This window comes from Abrus precatorius, unplaced genomic scaffold (assembly GCF_003935025.1).
Source record: "Abrus precatorius isolate BTA unplaced genomic scaffold, Abrus_2018 Scaffold3, whole genome shotgun sequence".
Taxonomy (NCBI): Eukaryota; Viridiplantae; Streptophyta; class Magnoliopsida; order Fabales; family Fabaceae; genus Abrus; species Abrus precatorius.
Window position 1 is genome coordinate 23,053,459 of NW_020874373.1, and position 20,927 is coordinate 23,074,385.

The 20,927-nt window shown below is 37.9% G+C and overlaps 2 non-coding genes across 2 annotated transcripts; one reads left to right on the forward strand and one right to left on the reverse strand.

The window, feature by feature from the left end:
* The first annotated feature begins 8,517 nt into the window (after nt 1-8,517).
* On the forward strand, nt 8,518-8,624 carry LOC113864137. Its single transcript, XR_003504740.1, has one exon. It is a non-coding gene; the product is annotated as a small nucleolar RNA R71 (small nucleolar RNA).
* A 6,137-nt stretch (nt 8,625-14,761) lies between these two features.
* Nucleotides 14,762-14,868, reverse strand: LOC113863993. The gene has a single exon (XR_003504603.1). It is a non-coding gene; the product is annotated as a small nucleolar RNA R71 (small nucleolar RNA).
* Nucleotides 14,869-20,927: the final 6,059 nt, after the last annotated feature.

Genomic DNA, 20,927 nt, shown 5'->3' on the forward strand with positions numbered 1-20,927 from the left:
TACTCACAAATTTTTGACACCTTCAAGGCAAGGGGGATTCTCACCATTGATGTGTTTGCATGTCCATTTCTTGGCTGTTTTTGCTCACTTTCCCTTTGAAAAATAGTGTATATTGGACTGCATGTTTGAAGAACTTCAAATCTGAACTTGCATGTTTAAATTTTGTTCAAAAGTGTGTGGATTTCTTGTTTGCATGCCTCAGTTACATCCTAAAGAGCTTGATTCCACTTTTAATCAACTTTGTTCCTTAAAAAGTTTTAAACTTTGATGTGTGGATGTGGATTTTCCCTTGTGCATGTTTCGATCTTTATGTCTCCTTGGAGAAATCTTTGAATTAATGATATTTCTTCCTTGAAACCATGAACCGTGAACTTGATTGACACATTCTTTCACTTGCATGTTGAATTTTAACCATGAAATGCTTTGGATCCCTTTGTGCATGCCTCGGTTTCCCTTTTGTTTGGCTGGATTCTTTGTTTAAAATGTCAATCTACTCTTGTAATCAATAAACCTTGGATTGCATGTGAAATGGAGGTCATTGCATGTTGATTTTCAGCCCCTAAGTGTTTCGGTTTTCCCTTGGAAGTTTGAATGTCACTTGGAAATGTTGCCCCTGCACTTGGACGATGAAACTATGTCATTGCATGTTAATTTCCTTTGTGTTACCTATTTTTAACTCGACGAAAATCTAGTGGAAAGGCTGGACAAATTTGACCTTTCATGAAAAAGACTAGCATATTGAACTAGACTTTAGAAATTGAAAGTCGTGCTAGACTTTGTGTGATTTGCATGAAAACGGTTGCTTGCTAGTTTGGATGATGGATGATTGAATTGATTGTGATGTATGTTTCCACTTGGTTTAAAAGTTTCATGCATGTGGTGCTTTGGAAATTTGTGGTGGACAAGAAAGTGAAAATTATTCACTCTCGGTTTTGATGATAAAGAATCCTAAAAGTTGTGCTTGAAATTGTGTCAATTTTGATGAATTATGGGTGATAAGGATTGTATAATGATAGGGTGTGTTTGCTGTTTGCACCTGGATCCGTGAGTATTAAGATGAATCAGCACCATATAAGGAATAAAGAAAGAAAAAGAAAAAATAAATAAAAAGAGTCAAATGCAGCCCTTTTTGATGGAAAGTTTTCCCAAACTAAAATGATGGTAATTAAAGGTATGGAGATGTTAATTAAGGGTCAGGACATAGTAGTTAATTGATAAAAGTCATTCTTGGAAAGATCTCACTATTAGCTACTTAATAGAACCCATCGCGTGAGGACTTAATATTAATAAACCTAAAGAGAACTAGAACTAAACTAAGTAACCTTGAATTAAATAAGTAATCGGGAATCAATATAAGTAATTAGAAAATAACTAAATGGAAAAACCAGAGGGAAAAAGGAAAATGGAAACACGTTATATCTAAATAGGAAGTAGTATAGTTAATAGCGAGGGAAATAATAAAATGAACAATGGTGATATAGTAAATTATTATAATGGAATTGGATGAGGAAAATCTGAGTGGGTCATGTCAAATTGCTGAAACTTATGTGTTGAGAAGTAGTAGATGTGTATTGATGGGATTGGAAGCTTGTATGTAACTTCTAAACCTTGTCGTTTAATAAAATTTTGCTGGGTGAGAAAGTGAATAATGATTGAGTAGGCCTTGTGAGGGCTTTGATTCTGTGCTTGAATTCCTTGTGATCCAAGATTGAGAAAACATTGGGGAGAGAAAAGAAAATCATGCTCCATGCATCATAACATTTCTTTGAAACGACTTGATGGCATAACAGAGGCACAGCTGTAGGTATTGGAGGTTCGGACCCGAGTAGACCTACGGGGGTGGCGAAAGGGGGAACAGTCGACCTAGATGGCGCAGTAGAGCTCTCTGTGGCCGGATCGTGACCCTACTTGCAAGCCTTATCCAAGCCCGACAAGAACTCCACATCCTAGGGTCGTTGAGGTCCATTCCTGAAGAGACCCAGTTTGGGGCCAGCACCAGTTTGGGTGTTTATGAATAAATGATACAAATTCTTTCTGTGCAATTGTGATGCAGGGAATGGAGTCCTCCGATCGCCACACGACTTGGATATGAAATTGTTAACTCTACACTAATGCTGGGCAAGTTGCTGGCAGTAGAGTAAGGGATCCCCATGCATATCATATGCATTAAAATGAAAATTTGAGGGATGGATAACGAGGAAAGAAACTTGCATTCATGCATCATGTGCATTGTTAGTTTGATGAACCTAGGAATTTTCTATGAGAAGTATGAACCGACTTATATTGTACCAATGTTTGTTTCGAGATTGGATAATGATGTTGTTTGGGTGATGGTGTGAAAAGCCACCTTCCTTGGGGTACGGCTATTGGATGTTTGTTTGTGTTTGGAGAACTCACCCCTGTTTGTGTGTGTTGTTGTACTTTTGGGTATGCCTTATACAGATGACCAGCTTCCGAGTGAAGGTATGGATCTTGCCATCTGAGGAGGACGTTTGGGTGTTCGACGCCGGCAGCACAGCAAAGCATCTTCCATGGAATGGCACGAGTGATTCATGGACAGGATGTCGGACACTCATGGACCACCCACTTTATGGTTGACACCCCCATCGAGCTTGTTTTCTCCACCCCACCTAGAGATTCTCACCTACCTTATCCTGCCCTTGCAGCTACTCCTTCTCCCATGTCTGTTGATCCCCGCACTCCCAGTTCTAGACCAGTACCTGCACCTGTACCATTCCCTACTGAGAATCCTACTCCACCCCCTGTGGCCACTGAGAGAGATGTCCTTATGGCAGAACCCTGAGTGAGGAATGATGATGTACTGCCCACATGCTCCCTACCTACCCAAACACCTATTCGCCCTTCACTACAGACCGTTCGCCACCTCACACTGCTGGATGGATTGAAGAGGATACTGAGGACGCTGCTTCTTCTAGCTCTGCTTCCCTGACATCTTCTGAGGAGTCTGATCCCATTGAGGATTATTCACCTTATGAGTAATGTTTGCTATTTGTTTTTGTCCTAGTAGGGACTGCTCTTAGGGCGTTTGGTTTACTTATGTTATTATTCTGTCTGATAGATTGGACTAATGTTTGTTGCTCTCGACTCTATCTGAACATTTTAATATTTCTGCCAAACTGATGTTTAAATACCTTGAGGTACCTTTATGTCATGAGTTATGTTTATCCTTATCCCACTGTGTGGTTGAAATTGGGAAGTGAAATGATGATTGTGTATGGAATACGGAATATTAATTGTGTGATTAAAACTCTATGAATAGAGAGAGCTTATGTTCGTACAAAAAAAAAATCCTGCTATTTTTTAGGCGTCACAGTCACCACCTTCTCCCCTTCTGGCACTATCACGCGCCTTTGGACTCAAGTTCCAATTTTGGTCTCTTTTGGTCCCCTTTTACTTACCGGCAAAGGAAGACATGCAAAACTCGTCTCAGGCTACTGAAACTCCTTGAATATGACTCCTAGGACTCAAAAAAATGCTTTCTCACCACCTTCTCCCCTTCTGGCACTTTCTCGCACCTTTGGACCCAAGTTCAAGTTTTGGCCTCTTTTGGTCCCCTTTTGCTTTCCGGCAAAGGAAGACGTGCGAATCTCATCTCACGCCATTGAAACTCCTTGAATATCACTCCAAGGAATCAAAGGAATGCTTTCTCATGACATTCTCCCCTTCTGGCACTTTCTGGCACCTCTGGTCCCAAGTTATATTTTTGGTCTCTTTTAATCCCCTTTTGTTTACCGGGAAAGGAAGACGTGAGAAAACTTGTCTCAGGCCACTGAAACTCCTTGAATATGACTCCTAGGACTCAAAGGAATGCTTTCTCACCACCTTCTCCCTGGTTGCACTTTCTCGCGCCTTTCGACCCAAGTTCCAGTTTTTGTCTCTTTTGGTCCCCTTTTGCTTACCGGCAAAGGAAGACGTGCGAAACTTGTCTCAGGCCACTGAAACTCCTTTAATATCACTCCTAGGACTCAAAGGAAGGCTTTCTCACCACCTTCTCCCCTTCTGGCACTTTCTCGCGCCTTTGGACCCAAGTTCCAGTTTTGGTCTCTTTTGGTCCCTTTTTGCTTACCGGCAAAGGAAGACGTGCGAAACTCGTCTCAGGCCACTGAAACTCCTTGAATATCACTCCTAGGACTCAAAGGAATGCTTTCTCACCACCTTCTCCCCTTCTGGCACTTTCTCGCGCCTTTGGACCCAAGTTCCAGTTTTGGTCTCTTTTGGTCCCTTTTTGCTTTCCGGCAAAGGAAGACGTGGCAAACTCGTCTGAGGCAACTGAAACTCCATGAATATCAATCCAACGACTCAAAGGAATGCTTTCTCACCACCTTCTCCCTTCCGGCACTTACTCGGACCTTCGGACCCAAGTTCCAGTTGTGGTATCTTTTGGTCTCTTTTTGCTTTCTGGAAAAGGAATACGTGCAAAACTCGTCTCCGCCCACTGAAACTCCCTGAATATCACTCCAAGGACTCAAAGGAAGGATTTCTCACCACCTTCTCCCCTTCTAGCACTTTCTAGCGCCTTTAGACCCAAGTTCCAGTTTTGGTCTCTTTTGGTCCCCTTTTGCTTACCGGTAAAGAAAGACTTGCGAAACTCGTCTCACGCCACTGAAACTCCTTGAATATCACTCCAAGGACTCAAAGGAAGGCTTTCTCACCACCTTCTCCCTTTCTGGCACTTTCTCGCGCCTTTGGACTAAAGTTCCAGTTTTGCTCTCATTTCGTCCCTCTTTGCTTACCGGCAAAAGGCAGACGTGCGAAACTCGTCTCAGGCCACTAAAACTCCTTGCATATCACTCCTAGGACTCAAAGGAATGCTTTCTCACCACCTTCTCCCATTCTGGCCCTTTCTCGCACCTTTGGACCCTAGTTCCAGTTTTGGTCTGTTTTGGTCCCCTTTTGCTCTCCGGCAAATAAATACGTGCAAAACTCGTCTTTGGGCACTGAAACTCCTTGAATATCACTCCAAGGAGTCAAAGGAATGCTTTCTCACCACCTTCTCCCCTTCTAGCACTTTCCGTGCCTTTGGACCCAAGTTCTAGTTTTGGTATCTTTTGGTCCCCTTTTGCTTACCGTCAAATGAAGACGTGCAAAACTCAACTTAGGCCACTGAAACTACTTGAATATCACTCCAAGCACATAAAGGAAGGTTTCACATCACGTTGTCCCCTTTTGGCAGTTTTTGGCGCCTCTGGACCCAAGATCTAGTTTTGGTCTCTTTTACTTACTAGCAAAGGAAGACGTGCGAAACTCTTCTCAGGCCACTGAAACTCCTTGAAAATGACTCCTAGGACTCAAAGGAATGCTTTCTCACCACCTTCTCCCCTTCTGGAACTTTCTCGAACCTTTTGACCCAAGTTCTAGTTTTGGTCTCTTTTGGTCCCCTTTTGCTTACTGTTAAAGGAACACGTGCGAAACTCGTCTTAGGCGAGTGAAACTCCTTGAATATCACTCTAAGGACTCAAAGGAAGGCTTTCTCATCACATTATCCCCTTCTGGCACTTTCTGGCACCTCTGGACCCAAGTTGCACTTTTGGTCTCTTTTGGTCCCCCTTTTGCTTTCCGGAAAAGGAATACATGCGAAACTTGTCTCAGGCCACAGAAACTCCTTGAATATCACTACAAGGACTCAAAGGAAGGCTTTCTCACCACCTTCTCCCCTTCTGGCAGTTTCTCGTGCCTTTAGTCCAAGTTCCATTTTTTATCTCTTTTGGTCCCCTTTTGCTTACCGGCAAAGGAATACGTGATCTCTGCAAAACAGTGGATAGATTAGCTAAACAATCATCAAAAGAATCACCAAAAACAGAGAAATCATCCATGAACACTTCTATGATGTTTTCTACCAAATCAGAAAAAATAGAAAGCATGCATCTTTGGAAAGTGGCAGGGGCATTACACAAACCAAATGACATTTTCCTATATGCAAAGACTCCAAATGGACATGTAAATGCAGTTTTCTCTTGATCTAAAGGATCTACAGCTATTTGATTATATCCTGAATAGCCAACAAGAAAACAATAAAATGAATGTCCAGCAAGTCTTTCTAGCATTTGATCTGCAAATGGTAGTGGTAAATGATCTTTTCTGGTTGCATCATTTAATTTCCTATAGTCTATGCACATTCTCCATCCAGTCACAGTCCTCGTGGGGACAAGTTCATTCTTTTCATTAGGTACAACTGTCATACCACCTTTCTTTGGAACAACTTGGACTGGACTTACCCAATTGCTATCAGAAATAGGGTATATTATTCCTGCATCTAACAGCTTTATGACCTCTTTTTTAACTACCTCTTTCATGGCTGGGTTTAACCTCCTTTGTGGCTGCACAACAGGTTTAAAATTCTCTTCAAATAAAATTCTGTGCTTACAAAATGAGGGATTTATACCTTTCAGATCTGCAATACTCCAGCCAATTGCAGATTTGTGTTCTCTCAAAATTCTGGGCAATTTTTCCTCTTGTTCTTCCTTAAGTTCATTGTTGATGATGACTGGATTTTCATGATTCTCATCCAGAAATGCATACCGCAAGTGTGAAGGGAGTTGTTTCAGTTCTAGCCTTTGCCTTTCCTCTTCTTTATCATCCTTTTTCAGCTCTTCTTTCACTAAATTTTCTGCAAGTTTTTGAATTGGCAGAGCTTCCAATTGCTGCTGCATTTCCATGATATCTTCTTCATTCAGAGTTTCAGATTTGTCATTCCTTGCAGATATTACCTCTTCTAACACAGCAATTTCATCAAATTCTTTCATATGGTGTTGTGTAATAAAAGCATCCAGTATATCTACCTTCATACATGTATTATCTTCAACTGGATATTTTAAAGCTTCAAACACATTAAATATTACCTTCTCATCTTGAACTCGAAGCATAAGTTCACCTTTTTGCACATCTATTAAAGCTCTTCCGGTTGCAAGAAATGGCCTCCCTAGGATCAAAGGAATGTTAGAATCCACTTCCATGTCCAGAATCACAAAATCTGTAGGAAAAATGAACTTATCAACTTTAACTAATAAATCTTCAACAACTCCATATGAATAAGTGTATGATCTATCAGCTAGCTGCAGTGTAATGTTGGTAGGCTTCACTTCCTCTATGCCAAGTTTCTGTAGAACAGCTAATGGCATCAGATTTATGCTTGCTCCCAAGTCACACAATGCTCTTCCCACAGTGCAGTTTCCTATTTCACAAGGAATGCTAAATGATCCAGGATCTTTCAACTTTTGAGGAAGCTTTCTCTTAAGAATGGCACTGCACTCCTCTGTCAAAGGTACTGTTTTGTCATGCTCTAGCTTCCTTTTTCTGGAAAGTAGTTCTTTCATGAACTTTGCATATAAAGGCATTTGCTCCAAAGCTTCTGCAAAAGGAATGTTAATTTGTAATTTCTTAAAGACATTCATAAACCTTTCAAATTGTTCCTCTTGTTTAGGATTTTGGACTCTTTGAGGATAAGGCAGCCTCTTGTATTTTTCTGGGTCTATTGGCTTACAAGCTTCTTCAAAGAGTTGCTTTTTGGTTTTCCTTTCAGAATTCATGGGAACTTTTTCTTTTTCTTCTGAATGGTCTTTCTTCAATAGCTTAAAATTTCCTTGTTGCAGATCTTGTTCAATGTTTCTTTCTGCTATATCATTCACTTTCTTTTCTGCTGGTTTAGGGCTTGCAACTACAGCTCCACTCCTTGTAGTTATGGCTTGACATTGCTCTTTAGGATTGATTACTGTATTGCTTGGAAATCTTCCTTCATCCCTGCTGGATAATTGTTCAGCTAATTGTCCAATCTGTGTCTCTAGTTTCTTCATGGAAGCTTCTTGGTTTTTGAAGCTTGTTTGAGTTACCTTCATGAATTGCAGCATAGTCTCTTCCATCTCAGTCAACCTCTCATTCATAGGTCTGGAAAATTTCTGATTTCCTTGAGGTTGAGTGGATGAATTCCTCTGAAAATAAGGCTGTTGTGTTGCTGGACCTGCATTAGAAAAAGGCAAATTTGAATTAGAATTCTTTGCAGCAGAATATTGATTATTCCAATTAGAATACTGCTGAGTTCTATTATTCGAAAATTGAAATCCAGGGGGATATGATGGTTGTTGTCTCTGAAAATTATTCATATAATTCACTTGCTCTTGTGGTTCACTTGTGGATGCCTCACATGCACCATTTGCATGGTTTCCTCCACAAAAATCACAACTTAGCTGACTGGTAGGCATACTCCCTGTTTGCAGATTGTTGATTTCTTGTGTTAAGGCAGCTAATTGTTCTGAAAACATTTAATTTTGTAGCTGATTTTGTGCAAGAAAAGTTTCCAGAACTTTAGCTTCATGACCAGAGTTTCTTCCTTGATTCCTTGAGTTTGAATTCTGATACATTGAAGATGCCATCATGTCAATAATCCTCTGAGCTTCTTCCAAGGACTTTGTATTTAATGAACCTCCAGCAGCAGCATCAACCATTGTTCTTGTTACTACATTCATCCCATTATAAAAAGTCTCTAATTGCATCCAATCTGGAATACAATGATGTGGACACCTTCTAAGCTGTTCTTTGTATCTTTCCCAAGCTTCATACAATGATTCTCCATCTTGCTGAACAAAGGATGTAATTTCTCCTCTCAGCTTAGCAGCTTTGGATGGAGGGAAGTACTTGGTTAAAAACTTATTCACAAGTTCTGTCCAGGTTGTAATGCTTCCTTGTGGTTGAGCTTGTAACCAGCATTTTGCTCTATCTCTCAAGGAAAAAGGAAATAGTCTCAGTCTGATGGCTTCTTCACTAACCCCATTTATTCTTATGGTGTCACATAGCTGTAGAAAATTTGAAATATGTAAGTTAGGATCATCAGAATTTCCACCAGAAAACTGATCTTGTTGGACTAAGTGTAACAAGGCAGGTTTAATCTCAAAATGGTTGGCTTGAATAGTTGGCCTGATTATAGAAGAGTTAAAACCTTGCATGTTAGGAATTGCATAGTCCCCTAATGTTCTAATTCTATTTTGTTCTGCCATCTCTATTTCTGAATTTAGTTGTCTCAAAGATGTAGGTGTTCTTTTCACTCTAGGATTACTCTGAGATTCTGGAGAATGGACAGCTTCTAACTCACTATCACTCCCTATGTCTTTTCAATCATGTATATATAGAAACCCCAGTTCTGCGCGTTGTCACTTTTCTTCACAAGAGTAACCACGCAGAAGCTTTATGTAGTGCGCGTGTTCACTTTCAAGAGCAAGAGTAACCACGCGCAACTTGCAGAGTTGAAGGCTTCTCTGGAACATTCACTTTTATTCATAATAGTGGCAACGCAGAAGGTCAAGGATTGCGCGTGATCACTTTCGTGAGTAATAGTAACCACGCGCAAGCTGTCCTGATACAAGTGCCTCTGGAAGATACAAGTGCCTCTGGAACGCTCACTTTCGTTGGCGAAAGTGACAACGCGCAGCTCCTCAGGAATGAAGTCTTCTCTGGAACGCTCACTTTCATTGACGAAAGTGATAATGCACACTGGCAACGCTCACTCTTGTAAATAAAAGTGATTACGCACAGGCTGTTCTTCTCCTTTAGGCTCTGGAATGATCACTTTCACTAACAATAGTGATCACGCCCAGGCTGCAACCCATAATTCTTGTATTTTGAGAGTCCAACATTGCCATTCTTCCTCTTCCTTCCCATTGATTCTCCATTTCCATGACTTTTGCTCAGCTTATTCCTTCAAAACAAGATAAATTCCTTAAGAACTAAGCATAAATTCTACAAATGCAAAAATAACTATAAATTAAAATAAAACTTTCAATCATTCTCTTTTTCTGAGTTTTTCTGCTTTCTTCATATATTTTCCTTATTAAATGAGCTAGAATTATGCTAAAATATCAATAAAAATATGGATTCATCAATCAATTATCCATACTTGTCCTTATCATGTTCCTTCCTCATTTCACTTCTCTTTCCATATTTTTCATCTTATTTCTAGATTTCTCATTATGGATCTACTCTTCTCATTAGTCATTATGGCTCAATCTCATTATTTTCTACTAACATTATTCATCATTTTATCTCTCTATTTTTTTCTAGTTCGTTATTAAATCATACATCAATCAATCATTGCCGAAGGTAGGTCACCCCCAGACTCAATCTATAACATACATACATATATGCTCAAAATAAAAATCATACACATCTTCAAACACAACAAAAACATGTTTTCATCAAACATATGTTCACAATCATGCATTACATCGCAACATTTTCATGACCACAAAAATACCATGTTCTCAGTAACAAGATTGAGCTCTCCTTACCTTGAAATGGAAGTTTAGTATAGAGTTTTTGAGAGGTCTTGCTCAGAAGGTTGGGTTCTTCCTAAATATCATTAGAGATCCTATTTAGAGAAGAAAAAACAAGAAAATAACTAAAAGAATGGAGAACCAAGCTTCAAGAACTTACCAAGGAGTAAGAAAAGTGAACTCCCAAGCTTAGATCGAAGAAAGATAGAAGCTTTTCAAAGATTTTTCTAAGGAAAGAGGAGAGAGGTAAGAGTAAATGGAGAAGGGTCGTAACTTGGATTGTAATACAAGTTTCTCTACTTGGAAACCCATAAATACCCCTTAACTCACAACATTCTCGCTGCAGCAAAAAAAACTAAACGAAATTTTCCTTTGCTGCCTGTCATTCTAGCTATAGCGAGAGCATCCTCGCTACAGCGAGAGAGCGTCAGAGAGCCTGATTCTGGATGCTCATTTCTCACTACAGCGAGACACATCTCACTACAGTGAGAAATCCTGCAACTCACACACCTAAAACTCTTATAATTTCAAACAACATGAATTAACAATTATTATACAAAACAAAATTAATAAATAACAAAAATATGGGTGTTACAAATTGAAACGATGCAAAATGAAAGTTTTAAAATTTGGTTAGGTTTTCTCGTATCACGAATAAAAAGGGTCTAATTAACAATTGAATTAGAATTATAAATATTTTATAAATATGGAAAATGACTCATTATTTCAAAGCATCACAATTTTTTGGTATCAAAGCACTTCAACTTGACCAGACTGGTGTATAAGACTAGTTCATTTGTGTTGTATGTTCTTGTATTCTTGTTTTGTAAGAACATGAGATGATTGTTTGTTAGTATAACCTATTTGGTATTCTAAATAGAGATTGGTGTGAATTGTTTGACTTAATTGTGTACATGTTTATGTATGTGAATGATAGTTTGCTAATGAATGTATAATTGATTCCTTTCTTAAATTAGAAATATGGCTATCTGTTAGAGCTACAAATGAAATCCTGACACACATGACACAAGTGTTAGAGGCCCTAGTTCATGATAGAGATGCTAAGCCTGCTGAGTATCGAGGATTTTTGTCATTAACAAAACACAATCCTCCAAAGTTCAAAGGAAAGTTCATTGAATGAGATCCTCTATAAATCCCTTTCCAAAACCTTCATTTCGAGGTAAGAAGAACTTTTTTTGCCATTACACATAGTATATATTTTCATGCTTATTAGATTATTGTTATGAATTCTTTGTTGTGTTTGAAAGGCATGTTTGAATGATACTAATCTGTTCTAGAAAGTTGATGATATATGTTCGGTTGATTTTGAATGATTGTGTTGTATTTCATAATATATGTGTTGCATAAACTTAGTGTGGAAGTATTTTACTAAGCACAATCTTTTTAATTGAATAATAAGAATGTGATGAAAGGAAGTGTATGATGGGTACTAAGTGATAGAAGGAATTATTGTAAATAGTTATAGAGATACACTGGGGTATAGAGTGTCACACTTCTAAAGAGAAGTTAATTTGACTAGCAAGTGTACTAGTGATGCTGTAGCAAGTTATAAAAATGATAGAACTGTGTTAGAGTCCCAAGTATCATTCTCAGGGAATAAAAGTGTTCAATTATCACTTCACAAGGCCACAATTAGTTGAGCTTCACAGATGTCAGATTGAGTTTAGAAATAAAAGTGACAGATATTGAAATCAGAAAGAGAAACAAAACAATAAACATGCAAATGTGGGATTAACAGATGTGGAAAACATAGCTAGGGAGTTGTTTCACCAAAACTTCCGCTTGACTAGACTGGTGTATAAGACGAGTTCATTTATGTTGTATGTTCTTGTATTCTTGTTTTCAAGAACATGAGATTATTGTTTGTTAGTATAACCTATTTGGTATTTGATGAATCCATATTTTGACTGATATTTTAGCATAATTCTAACACAAATGATAAGAAAAATATATAAAGAAAGCAGAAAAACTTAGAAAAAGAGAAGGAATTGAATTTTATTTACATATGTAGTTATTTTAGCAATTGTGAAATTTTTGCTTAGGAATTAAGTTTTTAATCTTGTTTTTGTAGGAATAAATTGAGCAAGGATCATATTCATGTCAGTTTGATGACAAGGAAGAGGAAAGAAGCAAGTCTGGACTCCAAAAACTCAAGAATAAGAAATTGCAGACTGGGCGTGATCACTATTGTCAGTGAAAGTGATCACTTCAGAGCTCAAAGAAGAAGTGAAGCCCGGGCGTTACCACTTTTATTATTAAAAGTGATAGTTCCAGAGAGGCAAAATATCAGGAAAGCTCTGCGTAACCACTATTGTCATCAAAAGTGATCGTTCCAGAGAGTCTTCAACTTGGCGAGCTGCGCGTAGTCACTTTTATCAGAAAAAGTGATAACGCGCATCTACCTTGGCTTTGCGTTGTCACTTTTATCATCAAGAGTGATAGTTCCAGAGAGCTCTCAATATCAGAAAAATGCGCGTGGCCACTATTTCTGGGAAAAGTGTTAACGCGCAACCAAAAACTCTCTGCGTAACTACTATTTCTCATAAAAGTGATGACGTGAAAATCTGGGAAATTTTATAAATACCAAAAGCGATCCAGAAAAAAGGGATTCTGTTCATTTTCAGTTTTTTTAGTTAGTTTCTAGTTAGAGGAAGTGAGAGAGAGGAGTGGGGATTTAGATCTCGGAGCTTCACGAAGAGGAATTGAAGTGGAGCAAGCTTCCATGGCGTTTCTGAGTTTCTCCTTCTCTTCTTCTCTTTCTTTTTCTTCTTCTGCTGCCATGGCTGTGTAATTCGTTCATAGTTAGGGATTGTAGATCTGAAATGAACATGTTGAATTGATTTGGATCTGGATTTCAAGCTTTGGAATAGATTGAGTGTTGATTCTGAACTTCACGTGGAAATTGAATGGAAATTTGATTAACTAAATTCAGAGGAACCTTTGTCAATGGAAATTGAATTTGTTCTTCAGATCTGAACCAATCACCGAGATTTTAGTTTTCTTAGGGATAAGGAACTTTGATCTTGCAATCTTTTGGTTTCTTACACTTAAAGCAACATTGAATTGAATTAGATCTAAGGAATTAGAATGGTTTAACTGAATGTTAGGTTCACTGAGTTAAGGAATTAACCTCTGAATAGTATAATGTGAAACTGATTGTCATTCTTTCCAATTGCTTGTTAATTCAGAACTTTATTGATTACACATTGGAGTTTTGGTGAAGCAATTCCCTAGCTATGGTTTCTCCCTCTGTTATCACATAACTGTGTGTTCATTGTTTTGTTTTCTGCAAGTTCATTTTACTTTTAATTGTTCCAGTTTGCTGTTATTAGATGTTACCACTCTCCTTACAATTTCGAAAAAGCTTAAATGGTTATAATTCTATGAAGTGATACTTGAATCTAAATTCCCTGTGGAGACAATATTTGGATCTTAAATTTACTCATCACTTGCTGCAATCCTAGTGCACTTGTTAGTGTAGATTGCTAACAACAAGTTTTTGGCGCCATTGCCGGAGAATTTTGCATTTCAATATCATTAGTAGTAGAAAAATAACTAGATTGAGCATTTAATTTGTTGCTTTGCTTTCAAATTGCTTTCTGCATAATTTTACTGCACCTTGTGTAATATTCTGCATAATATTTCTGTCTGCTGCATAGAATTTTTACATCTTTGTTATCTGCATAATTTCAGTTTTCATTGTTCTTCATAGTTATAATTGTCATTCTGCATATTTGTACATGATTTTACAATTCTGCAACTGCTAGATTTAAGTTTCTATATGCTTTTACTGATAGATTTTGCATGAATTCTGTTGTACATTTCTGAGTATCAATTGTAGTCTAATTCTGCTTCAAACTGATTTGTATATGCGTGGTAAAAACAAGAATAAATCAATTCTGGTCTTTGAACCTGACATAGACATAACTTTGAGAAGATTGAGAAAAGAGTCTAGAGCAGAAAAAGCCATAGGGAGTGATAGTGAGTTAGAAGCTGTCCATTCTCCAGAATCTCAGAGTAATCCTAGAGTGAAAAGAACATCTACACCCTTGAGACAACCAAATCCAGCAATAGAAATGGCAGAACAGAACAGATTTAGAACATTAGGGGACTATGCTATTTCTAACATGCAAGGTTTTAACTCTTCTATAATTAGGCCAACTATTCAAGCCAACCATTTTGAGATTAAACCTGCCCTACTACATTTAGTCCAACAGGATCAGTTTGCTGGAGGAAATTCTGATGATCCTAACCTGCATATTTCAAATTTTCTGCAGCTATGTGACACCATAAGAATGAATGGAGTTAGTGAAGAAGCTATCAGATTAAGACTATTTCCTTTTTCCTTGAGAGATACAGCAAAATGTTGGTTACAAGCTCAACCACAAGGAAGCATCACAACCTGGACAGAACTTGTGAATAAGTTTTTAATTAAGTACTTCCCTTCATCCAAAGCTGCTAAGTTGAGAGGAGAAATTACATCTTTTCTGCAGCAAGAAGGAGAATCATTGTATGAAGCATGGGAAAGATACAAAGAACTGCTTAGAAGGTGTCCACATCATTGTATTCCAGATTGGACGCAATTAGAGACTTTTTATAATGGGATGAATGCAGTAACAAGAACAATGGTTGATGCTGCTGCTGGAGGTTCATTAAATACAAAGTCCTTGGAAGAAGCTCAAAGGATTATTCACATGATGGCATCTTCAATGTATCAGAATTCAAACTCAAGGAACCAAGGAAGAAACTCTGGTCACGAAGCTAAAGTTCTGGAAACTTTTCTTGCACAAAATCAGCTACAAAATCAAATGTTTTCAAAACAATTAGCTACCTTAACACAACAAATCAACAATCTGCAAACAAGGAGTATGCCTACCAGTCAGCTAAGTTGTGACTTTTGTGGAGGAAACCATGCAAATGGTGCATGTGAGGCATCCACAAGTGAACCACAAGAGCAAGTGAATTATATGAATAATTTTCAGAGACCACAGCCATCATATCCCCTTGGATTTCAATTTTCGAATAATAGAACTCAGCAGTATTCTAATTGGAATAATCAATATTCTGCTGCAAAGAATTCTAACTCAACTTTGCCTTTTTCTAATGCAGGTCCAGCAACACAACAGCCTTATTTTCAGAGGAATTCATCCACTCAACCTCAAGGAAATCAGAAATTTTCCAGACCTATGAATGAGAGGTTGACTGAGATGGAAGAAACTATGCTGCAATTCATGAAGGTGACTCAAACAAGCTTCAAAAACCAAGAAGCTTCCATGAAGAAACTAGAGACACAGATTGGACAATTAGCTGAACAATTATCCAGCAGGGATGAAGGAAGATTTCCAAGCAATACAGTAATCAATCCTAAAGAGCAATGTAAAGCTATAACTACAAGGAGTGGAGCTGTAGTTGCAAGCCCTACACCAGCAGAAAAGAAAGTAAATGATGTAGCAGAAAGAAACATTGAACAAGATCTGCAACAAGGAAATTTTAAGCTATTAAAGAAAGACCATTCAGAAGAAAAAGAAAAAGTTCCCATGAATTCTGAAAGGAAAACCAAAAAGCAACTCTTTGAAGAAGCTTATAAGCCAATAGACCCAGAAAAATACAAGAGGCTGCCTTATCCTCAAAGAGTCCAAAATCCTAAACAAGAGGAACAATTTGAAAGGTTTATGAATGTCTTTAAGAAATTACAAATCAACATTTCTTTTGCAGAAGCTTTGGAGCAAATGCCCTCATATGCAAAGTTTATGAAAGAACTACTTTCCAAAAAAAGAAAGCTAGAGCATGACAAAACAGTACCTTTGACAGAGGAGTGCAGTGCCATTCTCAAGAGAAAGCTTCCTCAAAAGCTGAAAGATCTTGGATCATTTAGCATTCCTTGTGAAATAGGAAACTGCACTGTGGGAAGAGCATTGTGTGACTTGGGAGCAAGCATAAATCTGATGCCATTGGCTGTTCTGCAGAAACTTGGCATAGAGGAAGTGAAGCCCACCAACATTACACTGCAGCTAGCTGATAGATCATACACTTATCCATATGGAGTTGTTGAAGATTTATTAGTTAAAGTTGACAAGTTCATTTTTCCTGCAGATTTTGTAATTCTGGACATGGAGGTGGATTCTAACATTCCTTTGATCCTAGGGAGACCATTTCTTGCAACAGGGAGAGCTTTAATAGATGTGCAGAAAGGTGAACTTATGCTTAGAGTTCAAGATGAGAAGGTAGTGTTTAATGTGTTTGAAGCTTTAAAATATCCAATTTAAGATAGCACATGTATGAAGGTAGATATACTGGATGCTTTCATTACACAACGCCATATTAATGAAATTGATGAATTTGCTGTGTTAGAACAAATAATATCTGCAGGGAGCAACAAATCTGAACTTCTGCATGAAGAATACATTAAGGAAGTGCAGCAGCAACTAGAAGCTCTGCCAATTCAAAAATCTGCAGAAAATTCAGTGAAGGAGAAGCTAGAAAAGGATGATAAAGAAGAGGAAAAGCAAAGGCTAGAACTGAAACAACTCCCTTCACACCTGCGGTATGCATTTCTGGATGAGAATCATGAAAATCCAGTCATCATCAATAATGAACTTAAGGAAGAACAAGAGGAAAAATTGCTCAGAATTTTGAGAGAACACAAATCTGCAATTGGCTGGAGTATTGCAGACCTGAAAGGTATAAATCCTTCATTTTGTAAGCACAGAATTTTATTTGAAGAGAATTTCAAACCTGTTATGCAGCCACAAAGGAGGTTAAACCCAGCCATGAAAGAGGTAGTTAAAAAAGAGATCATAAAGCTGTTAGATGCAGGAATAATATACCCAATTTCTGACAGCAATTGGGTAAGTCCAGTCCAAGTTGTTCCAAAGAAAGGTGGTATGACAGTGGTACCTAATGAAAAGAACGAACTTGTCCCTACTAGGACTGTGACTGGATGGAGAATGTGCATAGACTATAGAAAATTAAATGATGCAACTAGAAAAGACCATTTTCCACTACCATTTGCAGATCAAATGTTAGAAAGACTTGCTGGACATTCATTTTATTGTTTTCTTGATGGGTATTCAGGATATAATCAAATAGCTGTAGATCCTTTAGATCAAGAGAAAACTGCATTTACATGTCCATTTGGAGTCTTTGCATATAGGAGAATGCCATTTGGTTTGTGTAATGCCCCTGCCACTTTCCAAAGATGCATGCTTTCTATTTTTTCTGATATGGTAGAAAACATCATAGAAGTGTTCATGGACGATTTCTCTGTTTTTGGTGATTCTTTTGATGATTGTTTAGCTAATCTATCCACTGTTTTGCATAGATGTCAAGATACTAACCTTGTGTTAAATTGGGAGAAGTGTCATTTCATGGTACAAGAAGGCATTGTCCTTGGTCATAAAATTTCAGAGAAAGGAATGGAGGTGGACCAAGCTAAAATAGAAGTCATTAGTAAATTGCCTCCACCTGTCAATGTTAAGGGAGTTAGAAGTTTTTTAGGACATGCTGGTTTTTATAGAAGATTCATAAAAGATTTTTCCAAGATTGCTAAACCCTTGAGTAATCTACTTGCAAAAGATGCAGATTTCATATTTGATGATAATTGTTTGCATGCATTTTCTGTTTTAAAAGAGAAACTGATTTCTGCACCTATTCTTGCAAAACCAGATTGGAAATTACCTTTTGAACTCATGTGTGATGCAAGTGATAGTGCAGTGGGTGCTGTTTTAGGACAGAGGAAAGATAGGAAATTACATGCTATCTATTATTCAAGCAAAGTGTTAAATCCTGCACAAGTGAATTACACAACAACAGAAAAAGAACTTTTAGCTGTTGTACATGCTTTTGATAAGTTCAGATCATATTTAATGGGTTCAAAAGTGATTGTATACACTGATCATGCTGCTCTTAAATATCTTTTGACAAAACAGGATGCAAAGCCCAGATTATTAAGATGGATTCTACTCCTCCAAGAATTTGAGCTAGAAATCAAAGACAAGAAAGGGAAAGAAAACAGTGTTGCTGACCACTTGTCCAGACTTCCTTTGGAGAGTTTAACCACTGAATCATTGGAAATAAATGAAGAATTTCTAGATGAAAAGCTGTTTGCAGTGGAAAACATGCCTTGGTTTGCTGACATTGTAAATTTTAAAGCCACTCAATTCATTCCAAAGAGGTTTACTTGGCAGCAAAAGAAGAAGTTCTTACATGACAGCAAATTCTATGTGTGGGAAGACCCATACCTGTTCAAAATTGGAATAGATGGGTTAATTAGAAGATGCATTCCACAAAGTGAGCAAGCTGAGATACTATGGCATTGTCACAATTCAGAATATGGAGGCCACCATGCAAGTTCAAGGACTGCTGCAAAAGTTTTGCAAGCAGGTTTCTTTTGGCCTACACTTTTCAAAGATGCCAAGAAGTATGTGGAAAACTGTGATAAATGCCAAAGAACTGGAAATATTTCAAGAAGACATGAGCTGCCATTAACCAACATCCTAGAAGTGGAACCATTTGATGTATGGGGGATTGATTTCATGGGACCATTTCCCCCATCATTCTCACACGAATACATTCTAGTTGCAGTGGATTATGTGTCTAAATGGGTAGAAGCAATTCCCACCAGATCAAATGATGCAAAGGTAGTGATTTCTTTTATAAGAAAGAACATTTTTTCAAGATTTGGTGTGCCTAGAGTGCTGATAAGTGATGGAGGTACTCACTTCTGCAATAAGTATCTTGAAGCTGTATTAATGAAATATGGTGTGAAGCATAAGGTTGCTACTCCATACCATCCACAAACAAGTGGACAAGTGGAGGTTTCAAATAGAGAGATCAAGCAAATTCTAGAGAAAGTAGTGAACAGTTCAAGGAAGGATTGGTCAAAGAAACTAGATGACTCACTGTGGGCATATAGAACTGCTTTTAAAACTCCAATTGGTATGTCTCCATATCAGCTAGTATTTGGAAAGGCCTGTCACTTACCTCTAGAGCTGGAGCACAGAGCATATTGGACTACCAAGTGGCTTAACTTTGATTTATCAAGTGCTGGAAAGAAGAGAGTTTTACAGTTGCATGAATTGGAAGAATTCAGACAACAAGCTTATGAAAATGCAAAGTTGTACAAAGAAAGAACCAAGAGGATCCATGACAAATTTATTCTGCAAAAAGATTTCAGACCTGGCCAGCAAGTACTATTATTCAATTCAAGATTAAAATTGTTTCCAGGGAAACTGAAATCTAGATGGTTTGGACCATTTTTAATCAAGGAAACTTCTCCCTTTGGAGCAATTCTTATAGAAGATCTGAAAACAGGGAGAGAATTAAAGGTCAATGGCCAAAGATTGAAGATCTATCATGGAGAGGAGTTTACAAGGAACATGTCATGCATGAAACTGGTTTCTCTTGAGTGAGAAACATTTAATGTCAAGCTAGTGACATTAAAGAAGCGCTTTGTGAGAGGCAACTCACATTTCTAACCCAATTTAACTTTTCTGCAATAATTTTGAATTAACAGTATTCATAAAAGTCAAAATCTGAACTTTTCATCTTAGTTACCTTGCTGAATTTGATGTTTGGAATAAATCTAGTGGCTGAAACAAGAATGCAGATTGGAATTAATTAGAATGCTTAAAGTTCTTGTACAGTCTGAATAATAGTTATCAAATTCTGCAAATTCTCTGAAAAATACAAAGTTCTGCATCATACTCATCATATTCTGTAAATTTGATGCAAAAGGTAAATTTTGAAGCATGTTAAATCTGTCATTTGTAGTGAATCTGATAAATGTAATTGGACTTCATGCTATAATGTGTTATGGAAAAGTCAGAATTGCATTGTGAATATGTTAAGCAGAAATTCTACAGAATTCAGCCTTGGATGAATGTTGCATATGTAATTAAAGGTGAACATGATGAGAGAAATAGGTATTTTATATGGTGAGTGTGTATTGGAATGATTATGATTTGTTAAGTGAGCCAATTAAAGTTTGGAGAACTTGGATTGATGAAAGGAATCACTCTTTTGCAGGAAAGCAATCAAGCAGAGATGGAATTCTGAGATTTCCCCTCTGGAACAATCACTCTCGCTGATGAGAGTGATAACGCAGAAACTGACTGGGAAACACAACTCTCTGGAACAATCACTCTCGCTGATGAGGGTGATAACGTAGAGGCAGATGAGAAAAACACACTCTCTGGATCACTTCCTTTCCTTGTCAAGAGTGATCACGCGCAGGTAAGTATAGAATATTTCATAGCGCGTTACTCCTTTTACTGATAAAAGTACCTACGCTCAAGCAAAAAGCTTGCGCGTTATCACTTTGCCCACCAATAGTGATAACGCGCATTGCATTCAAAATTTTCAAGTTCTCTGGAACACTCACTCTGTTCGACAAGAGTGACAACGCAGAATTTTATTCACAAGGGAACGTTCACTTCTCACTTAAAAAGTGGGCACGTGCACACGCGTGACCCCAAATTCCATATAAAGGAACCACGCTCACATCCATTTAAACCTAAATCCCATTTCCCTCTGAATTTCTCTGACTTTCAATCTTTCGTGAAGCAACCAGCAAGCAATTTCTCCCTCTTTTTCATTGTCATTCACATTTTTGAAGCTCCAGGTACG